Genomic DNA, 21,874 nt, shown 5'->3' on the forward strand with positions numbered 1-21,874 from the left:
CTGAGGTGGGAGGATCACTTGAGTCCAGGAGTTCGAGACCATCCTGGTCAACACTGTGAAACCCCTGTTTCTACAGAAAATACAAAAATTGTCTGGATGTGGTGGTGTGTGCCTATAATCCCAGCTACTTGGGAGGCTGAGGTGAGAGGATTGCTTGAGCCCAGGAAGTTGAAGCTGAGTGAGCTGTGATTACACCATGGCACTCCAGTCTAGGCCACAGAGTGAGACCCTGTCTCAAAAAAAAAAAAAAAAAAAAGAAAAGAAAAGAAAAAAGTCATGCTCTGTCATTTATGCCACATTCTATTCATTAGTAATGAGTCACCAGGTGACTCACTCAAGGGGAGGGGAATTAGCTCCACAGAAGGGAGGGGTGTCAAATAATTATTAAAAACCCCTCTGCCCACTGACCCAAAATTATTTATATTCCCCTACACATACAAAATGCATTTACCCTCTGCTAAGACTTCCCAAAGTCTCATTTCTGAACAACATGCAGTCAAAATAGGACATTGATATCTTAATTCATTCCAGGTGCAGATGAGCCTCCTCAGTGATGGTCAAGGAAATACAGCTTCTCCAGCATAGTTGTTCTTGGTCTGAAGATATGTGAGGTTCTGAGCCAAGTTCTATTTCTGGTAATTTATTCTGTCAAAGCATAATTTTCAAAAAGTTAAAAACATGACTCTCATACAAATATACAATTAGAACATGTCAAATATTTGTTCATTAGTGAGAGATTCAGTAAGGTGGTAAAGCTGGTTGAGAAAGCATTTTGAGGAACTGGGCATTCAAAGGAATTTTTTTTTTCTTTTTTTTTTTTAATTGAGACGGGGTTTCACCATGTTGCCCAGGTTGGCCTTGAGCTCCTGAGCTCAAGTGATACACCTGCTTCGGCCTCCCAAAATGCTGGGTTATAGTAACATTTTTAAAAGAACGTTCAAATAGGCCAGGTGTGGTGACTCACGCCTGTAATGCCAGCACTTTGGAAGGCCGAGGTAGGTGGATCACTTGAGCTCAGGAGTTCGAGACTAGCCTGGGCAATATGGCGAGACCCCGTCTCTATTTATAAAATTATTTCTTTAAAGAAATAATTTTTTTTTTTAAAAAAAGGATGTTTAAATAACATTGCTAAGTTACATACATAATTGCATCATATGGTGCAGGACAATGGTACCATAACCTTTGTAATAAGACCTTCTACTGGATGGAAATATATAAGGCCACAGAGAACACCACAGTGTCTGAGTTATATTCATATAGTAAATACTAAAGGCAAACACAAGGACATTCTGTTAGAGAATTAAATAATCTTCAGTGGGCTTTTTAGACAATGCTCCAGCATGTTGTTGAAAGGACATGCACGCTCCCTATTAATATCCTTAGAATAAAACAATTTTAGGGAAATTTTTTTGCTGACACACATTAATTCAGTGTTTAAGGATGTTCATCACAGTTCTCTTTGCAAAGCATAGTTTGGAAACTGGCACCCGGGAAAAGGAGACTTTTTCTAGTGTGCTAGCTTGAGGTCTTGCCATCTTTACTCCCTGGAACCCTTTCATCTAACCATCTAGTCTCACCAAGCTATTTTCTTTATTTTTGCTTCTATCATTTCTACAAAAAGGAAGTGGATATGGGCCGAATGCTGAGCACTTTTGTTCTTTAGATTTTCTTTTGAAGGTCTTCCTTAAATCCTGAAGAAGCATGGATACTTTTGGATATTATCCCATCCATACCTGAGAGGGTTGCTCTCACCATTTTTTTAGAGAAAGAAAGGCTAAGATTTATTTATTCTGTAAATATGTGTTAACTTGACGTTGGTCACCTTATAAGTGTTGGAGATACAAAGATGAATAAGAAGGTCTCAAGTCCAATACCAGGAAGACTAAGTATAGCAACACACACAATAACTCACATTCTTGCCACCAAAGTGTGGTTCCTGGACCAGTAGCACGGATGTCACCTGGGACATGGGAGCTTGCTAGACATGTAGAATTACTGGCCTTGTCCCAAATCTACTGAATCAGAATCTTCATTTTTAACAAGATCCCAAGTGATTTGTACACACATTTGCTATAGGTTGGATCTGTGTCCCACCCACATCTCATGTCAAAATGTAATACTCAATCTTGAAGGTGGGGCCTGGTGGGAGGTGATTGGCTCTTAGGGGTGGATATCTCTGTTTAGTGCTGTTTCTGTTCTCATAATAATGAGTGAGTTCTCATGAGATCTGGTTGTTTAAAAGTGTGTGGCACCTCCCCACTCTCTCTCTTCCTCCTGCTCCAGCCATGTAAGACATGCCTGCTTCCCCTTCGACTTCTGCCATAATTGTAGGTTTCCTGAGGCCTCCCCAGAAGCTGAACAGATGCCGGCAGTGTGCTTCCTGTACAACCTGCAGAACTTTGAGCCGATTAAACCTCTTTTCTTTATAAATTACCCAGTCTCAGGGATGTCATTACAGCAGCATGAGAATGGACTAATACAACACTCAAATTTGAAAAGCCCTGTTAGTCCATTCTGAACCTACTTGTGTTTTCTACTTATCACCTCTTATTTAAAGTGCAGAGATGAATCCACTTGTTTTTCAATAGCTGGTTTGCAGAACCCCCACCACCACTGGTCTACAATTTTAAAGCTTATATTTCGACATGGTAATACTAGAATGTCTTACCAGCATGTGAAAATAAGAACTTCCCCTCTTCTTTCCCAAGTTAGTTTCTTGGACCTGTAGGATACAGAGAGAGACTGGGAAAAGAGCAGTAATCAAAATGTAGTAACAGTTACTCTGTTAAGCTTAATTTCCTACAAAGTCTTTTAATAAAGGGTGGTTAATTTTAAAAAAAATACATTTATTTTTATTAGACTTTATTTTATAGAGAAGTTTTAAGTTCACAGCAAAATTGAGAGGATGGTACAGAGATTTCCCATATACTGCCACCCCACACACCCACAGCCTCCCCCGTTGTCAACATTCCCTACTAGAGTGGTACATTTGCTACAATTGATGAAACTACATTGAGATATCATTATGCAAAGTTGATATTTTACATTACGCTTCATTCTTGGTGTTAAACATTCTATGGATTTGGACAATTGCATAATGACACATATCCACCATTACAGTCTCATAGGGAGTATTTTCACTGTCCTAAACATCCTCTGTGCCCCACCTGTTCATCCTTCCCTCCCTGCTAACCCCTGGCAACCACTGATTCCTTTACTGTCTCCACAGTTTTGCCTTTTCCAGAATATCATATAGTTGGAACCATAGAAGATGTTCAGATTGTCTTCCTTCACATACTAACATGCATTTAAAGTTCCTCCATATCTTTTCATGGCTTGATAGCTCATTTCTTTTTGGTAATGAATAATATCCCATTGTCTAGATGTACCACGGTTTATATTTATCCATTCATCTAAGGACATGTTGTGTGCATCCAGGTTTTGGCAATTATGAGTACAGCTGCTATAAACGTCTGCATGCAGGTTTTTGTGTGGGTATGTTGTCAACTCCTTTGGGTAAATACCAAGGAGTGCAATTGCTGTATTTTATGGTGAGAATATGTTTAAGTTTTGTTTGTTTTTGTTTTTGTTTTTTGTTTTTTTGATATAGAGTCTCACTCTGTTGCCCAGGCGGAGTGCAGTGGCTTGATCTTGTCTCACTACAACCTCCGCCTCCCGGGTTCAAGTGATCCTCCTGCCTCAGCCTCCCAAGTAGTTGGGACTACAGGCATACGCCACATGAAAACGTTGCTTGTAGAACTTTAAAAGCATCTCTGGTATGTCTCTAAAAAACACGAAACTGTTTCAGGATTTTTTCCCCCTAAATAGGGCAAATCTGCAAAGATGGAAAGAAGAGGAAATACTAAAAATAACTTTCCCCAATTAGTGAGAGCCGAACACATATGGTAAGATGGAAATAGTTTTAGATGGCCCAAAGTAACACTGTGATGCAAAATGAACTCCCCAGGCAGAGGGAATAATTAGAAACAGCCACAAAAATTTACTCAAGACGTGATGGGAACAACAGCTGAATATGATATTCAGGGGATGTGGAGACCCTGAAGAGGTGAGTATGGTCTTGCAGCTTTTTGGAACCTGGAGAAATTGAGGAACTGGTTCTGAAAACGTTCCTGCCTATCCTTCCCATGAAGGTTCCTTCTTGGGAAGTCAGACATTCTGGATCTTTTACTAGAAATTCTAAGGGGTATGAGATCAGAGTCGCACATTTCATGAAACCCACAGGCAAGTGGCTGGGCCGCTCCTTCTCTGCTGGCAGGGATTTTGTGTTTCCTCCGGCATGCAGGAAGAGCCACCTGTGGGCTGTGGCCTGATGCGAGGGCACAGGACTGCCGAGATCGGGCTGCGAGCCTCAGCACTCTGGGCTCTGGCCCAGCTGGCCAGCTGGCCACCCTGCCCCGGACACGTGGGCTGCCGCTCAGCCAGCTGGACAGGTGCTCGCTGCCAGGGCCACCTTCCCCGGCAGGGAGGGTCACCGGTGGCGATGACAGGAGCCTGATCTGACCTAAGAGCAGCTTCTCCATGCTGTGCCAAGTTCCCTTTTGTCACTGACTGGCGTGCATGTCCTTTGGTGACCTCGGATATTCATGTTTCTCTCTCCTCTTGCCTATACCCCGTGCAGACATTCAGCCAGTGTGCGCCCCGTGAGAGCAGCGGTGGGTAAGACCCTGGGCTGCTCTGTCCTGGTCAGGAGCTGGTGCCCTGAGCTCCCGAGGGCTCCAAGCTGCTGGGCACCTCTCCAGATGTCTGACAATCTGTCTGACTGGCCTGTGTCCCATGCCCACAGTCATTCTTATTGTGAATTTTTCTGTCTATACCTGTTATTTCTTTCCTTTCCTTCCACCCACCAATCTTTAATTTCCTATCTAATCACCCCAAACTCTGCTTTTGGGCACCCCATTAATCCCACGCTCTCCTCACACAACCTCTGGGCCAGGACTCCTTTTTCTCAGAGTCCTGGGCCTCACTCTTCACTTTTCCCATACAGACATGATGGTCTTGCTTTCCTCTGCATGTCCTAGCAGCGACCTGCGAGTGCTCAGTCCCCTGCTGAGGAACCTCATGCAGGATGGTGACGATGGCTGAAAGTGGAGAACCCGGGACAGCCTGTCACTTACAACATAGCCACACTCCCAAGAGTCAGCAAACCTGGCCTGGTGCAGTGACTCATGCCTGTAATTCCAGCACTTTGGGAGACCAAGGTGGGCAGATCACCTGAGGTCAGAAGTTCGAGACCAGTCTGGCCAGCATGGTGAAACCCTGTCTGTACTTAAAAAAAAAAAATACAAAAATTAGCTGGGCGTGGTCATGGAGGACTGTAATCCCAGCACTTTTACAGTACTGGCCGTGGGTGGGTGACGCTTGTAATCCTCAGCCTCCTAGCACCTGTAATCCTGGGAGACTGAGGCAGGAGAATCACTTGAACCCAGGAGGCAGAGGGTGCAGTAAGCTGAGATCGCGCTACCGCACTCCAGCCTGGGTGACAGAGCGAGGCTATGTCTCAAAAAAAAAAAAAAAAAAAAAAAAAAAAAGAAGAGTCAGCAAACCAGTGACATTGTTTTCCTTGATGCCTCTACTCAGCCTGCTCCAGGATGGAGCTGACGGAACTCTTTGCTCCCTGCCTGCTGATCAGTTTCCTCAAAATATGTGAACCAAGACTCACTGTTCCCAGGTGGTCCTCCCTCCAGTCTGGCTGCAGCTCTCTCTTCCCCTCCGCCTCTCTCAGTGGTCAATCCCATGTCTGCCTTTGTTATATATAGCACCATTAGTTGACCATCCTCCTCCTATGAGAACAGATTTGAATGCAAATAACAATTCCCTGGGCTATTGTCTGACACCAGGGATCCTTAGATATACCTTGGGAGACACCACCTCAGAATGACTGAAATAGAACAACAAATTGAAGCTGCTGCAATTTCACAACCTGGATGAATGAATTGAGTAACCACCTCAAGTGAGAATCTGTGTGTGCACACACAACACAGCAGAGGACGATGTCCCTCCTGGAGTTGGAGTCTCTGGTTTAGAGAAAGAGAAAATAAAATCTGAATGGCATTAGGAGACAGAAATGAAGTGCTTGCAGAGCAGGGAGATGACACTTTGGCTGGGGAAATCAAGAGACGCTGGATGAGAGGAGGGTCATAGGCCTGGGGAAGACACCAATTGGGTTCAAATCCCAGCTTTGCCATGGACCAGCTCCAGGACCTCACTGTGCCTTGGTGCCCTTAACCATACCTACCTCAGAAGATTTCTGTGAGAATTACATGAGAAAACACTCATAAAGCCCCCAGCACACGGCAAGTGTGGATTAAATGGAAGCTGTTGCTTCACAAGTTTCATGGAGACCACATTTGATCTGGATATGGACATGTGCACGGGGAGGGTCCATGGCAGTGTCAGGCACTCCCACAGGAGAGGGCTCTCAAAGGAGTAACAATCCCCTTCTTTTGGGCGGAGAAGCCTTAATGGTACCAATCCTCAGTGATACCAACTTTCAAAAATTTATCTTTAAATGTAATAGGCCTTGGAATCAACTGCTAAAGAAAGCCACTAATTAAAAAAAAAGACAGGGCGCACAGGCGTCCATTGTGGGAAGGACTAAGGACTCTCCAAGTTTCATGGTCTAAAGCTACCCACCTGTAAGTGGGCAAACAATACTCAGGGGAAGTCAGGACGGACTTGCCCAGAGAGGGCATTTCTCCCCGAGGTGGCTAGGTGGCGATAGAAGCACGCTGAAGCAGCGAGGATGTACCGGTCCCCAGACGGCTCTGCAGCTCTCAGGCTCAGGATAGCAGGCATCCCCCACCCCACACACACAGCCCACCAGCACCCCACACATCCCCACCGCCTTCCTCTCCTCTCATCCTGCCTTTCTGTCTTCAAATATTTCCTGAAAGACTAATATGTCTCAGGCAAACACATGCACTACGATGCAGAAATGTATGAAAAATTCTATGGAAATACCAAGTTTTATGTTTAATATGAATCTGTTACGTTGTCACGTTTGAGAAATGCATATCTGTTAAGAAGTCTCATCAAAACCCTAAAAGGTCCCCTCAAAGCTTTTCCCTACCTAAACGCTGTTCAACATTGTTGGGACTACACTTGGTTTAAGAAAACAAAACAAAACAATTTAACAGTAAGTATGGAAAGAGGACGGCTTTACCAAAACATAGTCTTGAGTTCAACTCCTGGCTGCAATACTAACAGCAGTGTGACCTCAGACAAGCAATCTGATCTCTCTGAGCCTCAGATTCTACAACTATAAAAGGTGACAGATCATTGCACGTATACGGATATGACATTTAGTAGGTGCTCAACAGACTGGAGATCCTTGCACTATGCTCTCTAGAGTAGGAAAAGCTCAGCATGTGGCTACCTGCGTAGAGAAAAGAGGGAAGTGTCTGAGCCAATGAGTAGAGATACTCACTCTTCAGGCTCACCTGGGGAGAGACTGAGGGACTGCACACAGCTCTGCACACATCAAACATCGGTTAACTTAAGCACCCCCAGCACTTGAAACTTTGTGGGAGAAAATTAAGGTAGTCTGAGATGTGCTTATTACCAAGCAAGAAGAGTTCACGCCAAGATTTTTCTTGAGTGCTTAATCTGGGTGAGGCCCAAGTCAGGCAAGAGAAGAATTATCACAAACTGAGTGGGAAAGTGTCCAGGTGGCGAAGCTTTGTGAGCAATGGTGTGATGCCTGGGCAAAGACAGAGCGGGGGCAGAGAGACAGGAAATAGAATCGAGTCAGGAGATCTGTTCCCTGGTGTGCATGCCATTATTAGTCAATTTTGTCAGCTGGTTTCTGGGTAATTGATGGCACAGGCTCAGAGTTGACTGACTTGTACCAAGGGTGGACTCCCAGGGGAATCTGGGTCTGGATTGAGCCGCAGTGAATTTGACATGTAGTAAAGTATTAGGAACTGCAGGTGCTCCAGATGACCTCATAAAGGGTTCATTTTGAGATTGTGAAGTTTGCTGTTAGAACAGAGCTGTGATGTGTAAGAAGAAACTTAGACTTGTCTAGAAAGGGCTATTTCTCCCCAAGGTGGGTTCAGGACCTTTGCTTGAGGGAAGGTCCAGTGTCACTATCTGTCCCCCATGGGACTTTAGACAGGTAACTCATGACTTCTAAATCAGGCTAAAGCAGGGCTTGTGGTGGGCAGAGTCCTGGGCCTTCCTCCTGGTATACATGCCCTGAATAACCCCTTGCCCTGAGTGTCATGGGACCTGTGAATATGGTGGGACATCACACCCATGATTATCTTTCATTGTATGGCAAAGGTGAAGGGTTTCTGCCACTAGAGTATCCAATCTGTTGATTCTGAGTTAATGGAGGGGAGGTTATCTTGGGTGAACCTGGCCTAGTTAGGTGAGTCTTTGAAAAGAGGGTCCAGAAGCCAGAGACAAATGGGAGACAGGAATACTCTCCTGATGGCATTTATTTATTTATTTATTTAGAGATGGGGTCTCACTCTGTTGCCCAGGCTGCTCTCAAACTCCTGATCTCAAATGACACTTCTGCCTCAGCCTCCCAAAGTGCTGGGACTGAAGAAGCAAGACGCCTTGCTGTGGAGAAGACCACACAGCAGAGAATGATAGGCAGCCACTAAGAGCTTAGAGCAGCTCCAGCTGACAACCAGCAAGAAAGCAGGAACCTCAGTCCTATACCTATCAGGAACGCTGGCTGCCATTGCAGCGGGGGCAGGCCATCTCTGGAGCCAGCCACTAGTGGGCTTGGATGAAGACTTCAGTGAGATGAGATGAGATGAGATGAGACGAGACGAGACGAGACGAGACGAGACGAGACGAGACGAGACGAGACGAGCCCAGCTGACACCTTGGTGGTGTCTCAGCCTTGAGAGACTCTGAGCAAGGGACCCAGCTGAGCCATGCTGGACTCCTTGACCCATGGAAACCATGAGATAATAAATGGGTCCTATTTTAAGCCACCAGGTTTGTGAGGATTTGTTACATAGCAATAGAAAACTAACACAGGACCTGTACTGCCTACTTTGCAGAGTTCTTTGAAGATTAGGAAAAAAGTATGTAAAGTACCTGGCATGAAGAAGACTACAATAAATGGTAGCTTTAAGTCACGCAGTCCATAATGATCCAGTTCTTTTTTTAGAGGGAATGTAAATTTCTTTCTTTTTTTTCTTTCTCGAAGCAGAGTCCTGCACTGTCGCCCAGGCTGGAGTGCAGCGGCGCGATCATGGCTCACTGCAACCTTTACCTCCCTGGCTCAAGTGATCCTCCCTGGCTCAAGTGATCCTCCCATCTCAGCTTCCCGAGTAGCTGGGACCACAGCATGCACTGCCATGGCTGGCTAATTTACATATTTTCAGTGGAGATGAGGTTTCTCCATGTTGCTCAGGCTGCTCTCGAACTCCCAGGCTCAAGCAATCCTCCCATTTTGGTCTCCCAAAGTGCTGGGATTACAGGTGTGAGCTACTGCACCTGGCCAAATCTTTTCTTTTCAGAATAAATCTTGTGAAATGCTGAAAACTGTTGAGAGGACTGAATGAGATCGTATGTCTAACATGCTCTAGTGCGGAGTCTAGCACACAGTCAACAGTAGGTAATAGCAACGATGCGGATGATGTTTGTAGTGGTTTTTATCCTGGTAAAAATGAGGCATGTATTGTAATAGACATAGATCTTTTTTTTTCCCCCTTAAAACCACTTTTGCCTTGCTTTACAAGTAGCATTTCTTGCAGAAGTTCCAGAGACTGTTACAGAATTATCCACTGTCTGAATAGAAATGAACCTTAGATATAATGTGGCCCCCCACTTCGCTTTTCAAATGAGAAAACAGTGAGTCTGAAGTCAGCTTGTTTGATGCCACAAAACAAATTAGTAGCAGAATCAGGATTAGAATTTAGGTATCTTGATGTCAAGGCCACTTCTGTAGAACCATATATAGTTGTCCCCTACTATCTGTGGGGAATTGGTTCCAGGGACCCTGAGAATAACACAATTCCTGTATAAAATAGCACAGTATTTGCATGTAAGCTATACAATTCTCTAGTATACTTAAATAATCTCTAGACTACTTACAATAAGAAATACAATGTAAATGCTATGTAAATAGTTGTATTGTTTAGGGGAAAACGATAAGGAAAAACGTCTATATATCGCAACCATCTATCTTTTTAGATTTTTTTTTTTTTTTTTTTTTTTTTGAGACAGAGTCTGGCTCTGTCACCCAGGCTGGAGTGCAGTGGCGCGATCTCGGCTCACTGCAAGCTCCGCCTTCCAGGTTCATGTCATTTTCCTGCCTCAGCCTCCTGAGTAGCCGGGACTACAGGCGGCCGCCGCTAAGCCCGGCTAATTTTTTGTATTTTTTAGTGGAGACGGGGTTTCACTGTATTAGCCAGGATGGTCTCGATCTCCTGACCTCATGATCCACCTGCCTCGGCCTCCCAAAGTGCTGGGATTACAGGCGTGAGCCACCGCACCCGGCCTTTTATAGAATATTTGTGGTTGAATCTGCAGATGTGGAATGCAGTTCTGGAAAGCCAATTGTATTTATTTCTCTTCTGAAATGTTTCCTCTATTTAAGACTCAATGCCATCTCAACTCATAAAGTATCAACATTCCCTTGTAAAACTCACCCTGCACACAATTTATCAGTCACGAACATTTTTTTCCAGCTACCTCTCCTGAAGTATTTATCATTGAGAGTGATTCATTCCATTAATGTTGATTGAGAGCCTACTTTGTGCTACATTTGGAATCAAGCTTGTTAAACTGCAGTCCCAAATCACTCCAAAATTAGATACCAAATTTATTGCAAGCCCATGGGCCATAACGACCCTAAAAAGGAGGTCTGCTGTGACTAGTATTTTGACAGATGAGGAAATTGAGACATAAGGAGATTCAGGGGCTTGCCTGGGCAGGTCCAACAACTAAGAAGACATGGAGTTGGGATTTGTACGCAGAGCTGACTAGCTGCCACTTTTAGCTTCTGTCCACTTTTAATTAGACTGCTTCCCAGAAGCTGGTTAGGCTAACATTTTATAATAATAAGTAGGATGGGTCTAGACTCCCCTCCCTTCGGCCCCATCACTAGTAGCTCTACTGGATCTGGGCTCATGTTGCCTCCTTGGTCCTAAGGGTCAACAGCACAAAAGCTCACAGCACTAAAGACGCATGATGAAGGAGCTGAACTTTGCCTTCAAGAAAAGGTCTTTCTTCGGGCCTTTTCCTCTTGTTGGGAGAAGTCTCAGTATCTTCTTCTTCCCCTTCTTGCAGCTTTGTTTTTATTTTTTATTTTTATTTTTAGAGAGAGGATCTTGCTCTGTCACCCTGGCTGAAGTGCAGTGATGTGAGCATAGCTCACTGCAGCCTAGAACTCCTGGGCTGAAGTGATCCTCCCGCCTCAGCCTCCCAAATAGCTGGGACTACAGGCATTTGCCACCACACTTGGCTAAATTTTTTTTTTTTTTTGTAGAGACAGGGTCTTGCTACATTGCCCAGGCTGGTCTTGAACGCCTGGCCTCAAGTGACCCTCCTGCCTTGGCCTCTCAAAGTCTTGGGATTACAGGTGTGAGCCACCACACTGGCCTCCCCTGCAGAATTTAAGAGAGAAATCTGAACTCCCCCTGCTCTTGGTTGCTTTGGTTGAAGCTCCTTGAGATTGTCTGAGATTGTCTCCACAGTGGTCCCAGCTGCCTTCTCGGCCTCTCTCTCAGTTAGATATTGAAATACTTCCCCAGAGTTTTTAGCTCCCTTTTAACCAGAATTCTCCTTTTTCCTTGGCAGGCCTCTCAGACACTCGGTCAGGCAGCAGCTGGAGTGTCTGCGATGGTTTCCCCGCCCCTCAGGAATGACCCTGCCTCTCTGCAGATGGCCTCTCAGACCTGCCTTCACAGAAGGGCGGCCTATGTTAGGTAACCATGCCCTGGCTTCAAGGTGGGGTTAAGCGTGTCTGTAGTGAGAGCAGGTGTTCAGGTGTCTGTAGCGAGAGCAGAAAACAAGTGCCAAGGGAAATGCCACTAAAGAATGGAGAGGAATCTTCCAGCCCCAGGGGCTCATAGACCACTCCTTCCTGCCATAGGCCCCGTCCTCTGAACGCGGCTCCCAGGGGAGGGGCCCTTCCTGTGAGTCCTGTGTTTATGAACCTGGACAAGTAGGAACAGGAGCAGAGCAAGCCTGAGAATGATTGAAATGTTGTCTTTCCGTCCAGCAGAGCAGAAAACCTGTGCTTGGGGAACTGAACTTTGAGAAACGCAAAGCGCCTTGGTGTTCCGGGATGAGCACATTGGAGCTTCGGTCCCTCCATTCCTGGTAGTAGAGAAAGCAGTGGAGGGTTCAGCCTGGAGGCAGAGAAAGAGCCCAACAATTACAGGGAAGCTCAAGCTCAAGGTCAGCACAGGGATAAGGCCAGAATCTAACCACAGATGCATATGATTTCAGCTTTCCGCATGCACTTGTGTTGAAAGTAACTGTTGGAAAATTGTAGTCTGCTCATTCCAATCGTTCTTTTAAAACCATCCACGTGTTGTTCTTAGCAAAGCCTGTGTCTGAAAACCCCTGTGAGGCTCATCACGCTCGAATGCCACCAAGTACATCTGTAGGCTGAATTGTACATAGCGTGTGAGGGCGCTGTTGCCATCTGTAAAACACAGCATTCATTTTAAAATGTCACTTGTCAATCACATCAGTGCACTCCAGCCTGGGCAACAGAGTGAGACTCTGACTCAAAAGAAAAAAATATGTCACTTGACAATAGGATTTTTAAAATGAATGATACAAGCACTGTTAATGAGACCTATGAAGTTTCCTAACGTTACAATGCATCTCATACTTGAAAAGGTGGGGAACCGTTGCCTTAACGATCTAGCTAAGGCCGGGCACAGTGGCTCATGCCTGTAATCCAGCACTTTGGGAAGCAGAGGCAGGCGGATTACTTGAGATCAGGAGTTCAAGACCAGCCTGGCCAACATGGCGAAACCTCGTCTCTACTAACAATACGAAACTTAGCCAGGTGTGGTGGCGGGCACCTGTAATCCCAGCTACTCAGGAGGCTGAGGCAGGAGAATCACTTGAACCCAGGAGGCAGTGGTTGCAGTGAGCTGAGATCACATCATTGCACTACAGTCAGAGTGACAGAATGAGACTCTGTCTCAAAATAAAAACAAAAACAAAAACAAGTCTAGCTGTGGAGGTTTCTGGAACTAGGTAGAACTGCCACTCGTCCACCTTCATCGTTAAGCTACTGTACGGACAAGGGAAGCTACCCCTTAAGTTTGCATCTGCATCTCATGTTCCCTAGTACCTGGTACTGCCCTAGGAGAGGTGTCTCATGTGGCACCTGATATATCTGGTCCCCCTTCCCGGCCTAGGAATTACCAAGGCAAACTATAAAAAAAATTTTTTTTACACTGGATTTATAAGATTTATTATAAAAGCACATAGAAATACATTTATATTTCTATGCCAGTATTAGACTGATTAGTCCTCAATGGTACTTATGAGAAGTGAACGGCCAGTGAACAGCAACAAAAGCCACATTAACAGGGAGCCTAAGTAGCTATTGGAACAAAAATCAATGCTAGCCTGCCTGGGTGCGGTGGCTCAAGCCTGTAATCCCTACCTTTGGAGGCTGAGGCAGGCGGATCATATGAGGCCAGAAGTTTGAGACCACCCTGGCTAACATGGTGAAACCCTGTCTCTATTACAAATACAAAAATTAACCAGATGTGGTGGTGCATGCCTGTAATCCCAGCTACTCGAGAGGCTGAGGCACGAGAATCGCTTGAACCCGGATGGCAGAGGTTGCAGTGAGCCGAATCGCGCCAACTGCACTACAGTCTGGGTGACAGAGTGAGACTCTGTCTCAAAAAAGAAAAACAAAAGCAATGCTAGCCTGCATTGATGGAGGTGTGAGGGGGTTCTGTAAGGCATAAACTGGTCTGGGCAAGAGATAGTTGGGACCACTGATGAATTGTTTGCTTTCTATTACTGCAGACAAGCATGGATGATTAGTTCCTTATGATTTCTGCTCCCAGGCTGTCTCCAAGGCAAGCTGTTTCTCCCGCTCTCTGTACAGTCCATGAGACTAAGCAGGCCCTTGACTTTAAGTGAGGTTCCCTCAGTTCTCTCCTGTTCCTTGAAGTCTGGGTCCATTGGGTAGACTTGGCCTGTTCAAACAAACCATTAATGAGCACATCTCTGGCAGGGCATTTGGAAATAAAGTCAGAAAGCCAGCGAATGGTTTGGCCTTTTCTTCCCATCTTTCCATCCCCTGCTGGGATTCACCTCCTCCTCTTGCCCTGGGGCCTCCTGTGCCCTTTCTTCTTCTCAGCCTGGTCTTACCCTCCTCCAACCGCTGCTGTTGCAAGTAAATGAACTAGGAGTGGAATCTTTGTTTTCTATCTCAAGGGTATTTGCTTTGAAAACCTTTTCTCTTGCTGTGGATCAAAATGTCCTTTGCTCCTTGTTCAAGTAGGTTTAGGCTCAGTGGCTCTGGTAGAAGAGGTTGTTTAAACTCCACAAATCACACAGTCACCAACTTTCTCTTTCTCTGTGTACAGTGGTCCAATGGACAAAACTCAAGTGAGTGACAGTGGTGGTGGTGACTCTGTGGGTGTTCATCGGAATCAAGTGCTGTGTTGAGCACCTTGTTCCATTGTGGCTGTGACCCTGAGGCAGGTATTTGTTTCCTTTTATGGAAAAGGAAAGGAGGCCTAGTGAGGTTAATATCGTGCTCAAGATGACTCCAGAATTGAAAATTCCAATTGTCCCACCCTGAACTTTTAATTCCCTTCAGGTTGTCCTCTTCTTTTCTGAGTAGCATTGATCACATCTCCCTTCTCCTTTAACTTCCTTGTCGATTGGTTTATTGCACACGGTCAGTCTCTCTGCCTCTTCCCTGTGCCCCAGTGAGAATCCACCTGCTCTACAGACGCAGGGATTTTTGTCAGCTCACGGGCATCTCAAAGGCAGAGAACACACACACAGTAGGGACTGAACGAGCATTGTTAAATGAATCAACCAAAGTAGCCAAGGTGAGATTTTACACGTTAGCACCAACTTAGATAAAATAATGAAAAATAGCCTAAAATAATCAAAAGGGTCAGAATCTAGTTTTGAGCACAAAGTTTGAGGACAGCCACTCAGGAAGCACAGATTCCAAAGAATGGGAGTCAGTGTTTCAAAGTACAGAAGTTTGGGATCATTTATATGGTCAAAGTTTAGGGAAGCTTAATAGAATTCCACTATCTTTCTATATAAGGCTGATTGCATAGTTACAATAATCCGATTTGTCAAGGTAATTTTTTTTTTCTTTTTGGGAAAGGTATATTTAACATTCCACACTGCAGATTTAACAGTCAGGGGTCTTTTGCACCGCCTGGTCTAAGTTTGATACAGGATAATAAAGGAGGCAGTTAATCTATAGTGAAGAACAGTGATTAGAAGCAGGGGAGGTCTGGTCTCTGTTCTCTTAGTCATTTACAGAACAAGAACAATGAAGAAGAGAGTTCATCTTACTCTAAGAAACAGAAGTTGCAAGCACCTACTATGTGACTCAGATCACAGTCATAGCTCTCTCAAAACTTAAAGTTTTTTAAAAGCTTTTACATTTTATTTATTTTCAAAGCTATCACCCAAAGCCCTCAGAGTCCTCAAGTTTTCTTTTCTTCTCCTCTCTTCTCTTTTCTTTTTCTTTCTTTCCCTTCCTTCCTTTTCTTTCTTTTCCCTCCCTCCCTCCCTCCCTTCCTTCCTTCCTTTCTCTCTCTCTCTCTCTCCCCTCCCTCCCTCCCTCCCTCCCTTCCTCCCTTCCTTCCTTCCTTCCTTCCTTCCTGAAAGACATGCAATTTATTTCTTCTGTATCCTGTCAGAAAATAGTGTTTGGAGATTCTACGCAGTTGAAGGAACCCATGTGGCCTTCAGCTGAATGAAGTCACCAGCAGCTTTGGATATCCTTCCACCCACCTTACATGGAGGCGTTTTCCATTGCTTATGGCCACAGATAACCATATTCATTATAAGAATTGAGCTTGGCCAGCAAGGTGACTCATACCTGTAATCCCAGGGCTTTGGGAGGCCCAGGCAGGATGATCGCTTGAGCCCAGGAGTTCAATACCATCCTGGGTAACATGGCAAAACCCTGTCTCTAAACAAAACATGGACAAGAAGAGTTGAGCTCTTTGAGCGTCACTGTGGAATGCGCTGGTGCCACCTAGGGACTCACATTGTAATTTTCAAGACTCTCTTATGGGCATTTCTCCTTTTTGGCATTGGATTTTTCCACCCTGCCACTGGCTTATGTATGTTTCTGCTTCCAGTCCCAGTCACGTTTGTAAATAATCTCTCACCTCTTCTCCAGGCCTCCCTGCCAACTGCCTTCCAAAATGAACCTGACTCTGTGGTTTGAACACATTTATCTGTGTGCACGTCCTGTGCTATTTTTCTGTCTGTTCCTTCTATAGGGTTGTTCTAGAATTATTTTTCTCTGTATGTGGGAGTCTGTGTCTGCTTCAATGCTCTCTTACATAATTATTCTCTCTAGTCATAGAGTTCTCTATTCATATCGTTAGCTTCAAAAAAAATTCTGCATACAGTCTCCCATACAACTCTCCCACTGCCCATGGGGCTGGGCAGGTCAGGTACAATTATTGTATTGTTTTACAAATGAGTAGCCTGAGATGAAGGAGGGTTAAATTTATTTTCTAAGGTAATAACGCGAGAAAGAAGCAGAACGAGGGCCAGAACTCAGTTCTGCGGAGGCCGAGCTCCAGGCCCTTCCCACTACACTAGTCCAGCTCCTCATGGCCCCTCGGCCATGCTCCTTGTGCAGTGGTATGCACTGTCAGGTGCTTAGTAAATGCTTTGCAAAGCGGGCGTTTCCTGAAGCTGAAGTAATGGTCCACGTGAACGGTATAAAAATAATCAAGCTAAAGAACAAAAATATGATCTAAGGCAATCAGAGAGGCTTAAGGGCATCATATGAGATGCAAGGAATAAATAGATAGTAGATCAGGTGGAAAGCAGATCATTCTGACGGTGAAAGGCCAGGGATGGGCTGAATGGGGGAAAAAAGACTTACACTGGAATAGTGATTTTTCACTTTCAGGTAAATTATCTCCTTTATTCCTCAGACCAAACTTGTGGGTAGATGTTAGCAGAATCTCCATTTAATTTATAAAGATTTTGCATATCTTTATACATTTTTATAAAGAGTTTAGTACTTTTTTCTCCCTCCAACACCACTCAACTAATTAGAAAGGCCCATATTCAAAGCAGCCCCTCTGACTCTAAAGGCTGAATTCTTTCACTCTAGGGCAGGACGTAGATTGTTTTGTCCCCCAAGAATGCTAAGTAAGCCTGGGTCCTATGTTAGACCTATGTTGTTCTTCTATAGCAAAAATGGCTACCTCTTTGGTTTCCCCTTTTTTTACAGTAGGTTCTAGAGGGGCTGGAGGGACTTAGTAGTACACATTACAGATATGAGTTCAAATCCCTGCTCTGCCACTAACCAGCTGTGGCAGCTGTGTGAATTCAAGCAAGTTATTTCCTTTCTCCGTGCCTCAGTTTTGTCATCTGTAAAATGGGGATAATCATGTGTCCAGCACACAGGATTATTTGTAAACCAAAAGTAAAATTCTAAGTGCCTGCCAACCAACTGAATGGATCCCTCTTCTTGGTGAAAGGCTTTCTAAAGTAAACCTGAAACAGGCCATGATGAGAAAGGGGATCAGACATTCCTCATTGTACCTTCCTCCCTTTGGAATTCAGGCATAGCTGACCAACAATATTAACATTAACTGAGATGTTAAGACTGACAAAACAGACTCTTTGTAGCAATAAGATACCAACATGACAGATAGTAGGCCCTGATACAAATCAAAGTATTTTACCCCAAAATACATTTCTTTGACATATTTTGAAATGGCCTTGCAATACTGCCTCTGGGGAAAATCTACATTCAGTACAGGATCTCTTTCCTTTTCCAAGTCTTTTTCCTGACCCAGGAGAGAATTAACTAAGAGTCTAGCACCTTTTTAAGGCTGATAAGAAATATTTACCACCTATTCCCTCTGAAGCCTGCTACCTGGAGCCTTCATCTACATAACAAGAACCTTGTCTTCCACGATGCTTCTCTTAACCCAGACCCTCCCTTCTATTGATTAAAGGTCTTTAGATAAACTCTTTCAACCCATTGCCAATAATAAGGAATCTACCTAAGACCTGGATGCCCCCCACTTTGAGTTGTCCCACCTTTTTGGGTTGAACCAATGTACATCTTACATGTACTGATTGATATCTTGTATCTCCCTAAAATGTGTAAAACCAAGCAGTGGGCCACACCTGGCCACCTTGGGCACATGTTCTCAGGATCTCCTAAGGATCAAATGAGATGTATATAAAGTGCTCAGCACAGAGTTTAACATCTAGAAAACCATCAATGAATACCACTGTTGTCATTGTGTTGTTTAATAAAGAATGCGTCTAGTTTTTGTTTTAGGTTCCAGGGACATGGCATCTAAATCCTTGGGGTTTCCTGAGTAATAGGAGTATCTGTTATTCATCGTGGGCCCTTGGACCACAGCGGAGTTGATGCTAACAAGGTGACTCAGGATGGGGCCAGTCTTGCGGAAAAGCCAGTTCTGTGATTAGAGGGTTGGGGCTTTGAGTCACTTAATACAGGCCTGACCTCCTGACCCCTGGAGAGGGATGCTAGGGATGGAGTTCTATAACACAGCCAATGATTCAGTCAGTCATGCCTACCAAATGAAACCCGTTCAAAGCTCCAGACACCTGATGACCCCCCTGGGTGTTGGTAAACACATCCATGTGCCAGGAGGGTAATTTTGCTCTGATGCTGTGGGGAGAGGGCACGGCAGCTCTGCATTCAGGACCCTTCAGACCTCATCCTGGGCATCTATTTATATGGCTCATCCTGACTTGTATCCTTCATAATGAAACTGTAATCCTAAGTATAGCACTTTGAGTCTTTCTAGTGAATTATTGAAACTGAAGGAGTCATGCAAACCCTGAATTTGTGGCCAGTTGGTCAGAAGTGCAGGTGGCTTTAGGACCCCCAAACTTGAGACTGGTTCACAGTAAGGGGTAACTTTTTTTTTTTTCCCCAGACAGGATCTCTGCTCTATTGCCCAGGCTGGAGTGCAGTGGCAAGATCATAGTCACTGCAGCTTCCAACTCCTAGGCTCAGGCAATCCCCCTGCTGCAGCCTCCTGGGCTGCTGAGACTACAGGTGTGAGCCACCACACCCAGCTAATTTTTTAATTTTAATTTTTGTAGAGATAGAGTCTCGCTATGTTGCCCAGGCTGGTCTTGGACTCCTATGCTCAAGTGATTGATCCTTTAACCTCAGCTTCCTACGTAGCTGGGACCACAGATATGTGCCACCATGCTTGGGTAATTAAAACCCATATATTTTTTTTTTTTCAGAGACAGGGTCTCACTATGTTGCCCAGGCTGGTCTCAAATGCCTGGGCTCAAGCAATCCACCTGCTCCAGCCTTCCAAAGTACTGGGATTACAGGCGTGAGCCCCTGCACCTGGCCAGTGATGGCTGTCTTGACGGGGACTGTGCCCTTGGCCTGTGGAATCTGTGCTAACACCAGGTGGTTAGTGTGAGACTTGAACGGCAGTAGCACAGGTTTCTATCACTGGATGAGACAGTGCCTGACTGACAAGAGAAACTAGATTGTTACAGAAAAAGAAACACTTCCAGAGGGCCAGGTCCTAGATTGTAGGGGAAGGAAAAACAGGCCATGTTTTAGTCAGAAACTCAAATTCCACAGAATCAAGTCCTCAGTCTTCTTTGGATGTAGAAAGAGGGTCTCTTCTTGGATGTTTCTAGGAGCGGAGATGGGAGGGTGGGACAGAGCAGGGATAAGGAACAATATTAGAACTGTATCCCAATTTAATTTCTCATTTTTATTTAAAAGTAGTGTAATATTCTGAGGACACAGCAATTTTTTCTAGAATTAAAATAACTACGATATTATTATCTTATTTAAAAAATTTTAAAAATTCTTGTGAGTACATAACAGGTGTATATATTTGTGGGAGTCATGAGATGTTTTGATGCAGACATGCAATGTGTAATAATCAGATCATGGAGAATGGGGTGTCCATCACCTCAAGGATTTATCTTTGTGTTACAAACAATCCAATTACACTCTTTTCATTATTTTTAAATGTATAATTAGGTTTTTGACTATAGTCACCCTGTTGTGCAGCCAAATAGTAGCTCTTATTCATTCTTTCTATTTTTTTTGCACCCATTAACCATCCCCACTTCTCATCTACCTCCTACTATCTGTTCCAGCCTCTAGTAACCAACCTTCTACCTCTATGTCCATAAGTTGAACTGTTTGGATTTTTAGATCCCACAAATAAGTGAAAACATGTGATGTTTGTTTTTCTGTGCCTGGCTTGTTTCACTTAACATAATGACCTCCAGTTCCATCCATGTTTTGCAAATGACAGGATCTCTTTTTTATGGCTGAATAGTACTCCATTGTGGATATTATTAATAATTAATAATATTTATATATAACATATATAAATACTATTAATAATTTAAAAATCCCCAAAGTGGCTTATTGAAAATTGAATGTATTTTGAACAATCCGTATTTGCCTGGGCATTGGGCATCCTTTTAGGCTCTCTCATCTCCAAAGCAGGTTCTATTACCAAATGATGGTCCCCACTTCTCGGACCCCTTCCAAATGCTCCCAGTTGTGCTGTATTTTCCAGTCATGCTTCCTTTTAGAGGCCTGCTTATTCCCTGAAGTTGACCTGGCTCTTACTGTGCAGGACGAGGCAGACATTGGGAAGCCTGCTGTTCTCCCAGGGCTTATCCTCTTGCTTTGCTTATTTCTTCTTTTCACAGGGTTTCAGGTCTGCTCTCTGTAGCCTCCTGCCATCCTTGCAAGTTCCTACACGTGGAAAAAGCCTTCTGTGGCTTCTGTGCCAAGTCTCCTGCTTTTCCTCAAGTTCTGCCTTAAGACATGTATCTTTTCTGAAGTCTTTTATGGAGATTTTCTCACCAGAGTCTTCCCATGATTTGTAGCAACTGAGCAGTTGTTTTATCTTTCAGATTCATCTTGGAGGATAAGCAACAGCAAGAGCCCATGGAGGCAGGGAAGAAGCCTCTGTCAAGTGGTGCTGTTTACTTTTGTAGTTCTCTAATAAAAATGAAGTTTTCAATCTCTATCAAAATACCAATGACATTCTTTACAGAAATAGAAAAAACAATTCTAAAATTTATACGGAACCCCGAAAGACCCAGAATAGCTAAAGCTATCCTAAGCAAAAGGAACAAAACTGGAGGAATGACATTAACTGACTTCAAATTATACTACAGAGCTATAGTAACCAAAACAGCATGGTACTGGCATAAAAACAGACACATAGACCAATGGAACAGAATAGAGAACCCAGAAACAAATCCACACATCTACAATAAATTCATTTTCAACAAAGGTGCTAGGAACATACACTAGGGAAAAGACAGTCTTCAATAAATGTGACTGGGAAAACTGAATATCCATATGCAGAAGAATGAAACTAGACTCTTATCTCTCACCATATACAAAAATCAAATAAAAATGGACTAAAGACTTAAATCTAAGACCTCAAACTATGAAACTAATATAAACAAAATTGGAGAAACTCTCCAGGGCATTGTTCTGGGCAAAGATTTCTTGAGTAATATCCCACAAGCACAGGCAACCAAAGCAAAAATGGACAAATGGGACCACATCAATTTAAAAAGCTTCTGCACAGCAAAGTATACAATCAACAAAGTGAAGAGACAACCCACAGAATGGGAGACAATATTTGCAAACTACCCATCTGACAGGGGACTA

At 44.1% G+C, this 21,874-nt stretch overlaps 1 long non-coding RNA gene across 1 annotated transcript in view; it reads right to left on the minus strand.

Annotated features, from left to right (window-relative positions):
• Positions 1-202: 202 nt before the first annotated feature.
• Positions 203-21,874, minus strand: part of LOC108583020 — a 45,982-nt gene continuing 24,310 nt past the window's right edge. Inside the window, exons 3-5 of the long non-coding RNA XR_002518605.2 lie at positions 2,669-2,722; positions 452-645; positions 203-229 (exon numbers count right to left, since the gene is read on the minus strand). This is a non-coding gene — a long non-coding RNA (uncharacterized LOC108583020). The remainder of the gene's footprint in view (positions 230-451; positions 646-2,668; positions 2,723-21,874) is intronic.

The sequence above is a fragment of the Papio anubis genome, chromosome 19, assembly GCF_008728515.1.
Source record: "Papio anubis isolate 15944 chromosome 19, Panubis1.0, whole genome shotgun sequence".
Taxonomy (NCBI): Eukaryota; Metazoa; Chordata; class Mammalia; order Primates; family Cercopithecidae; genus Papio; species Papio anubis.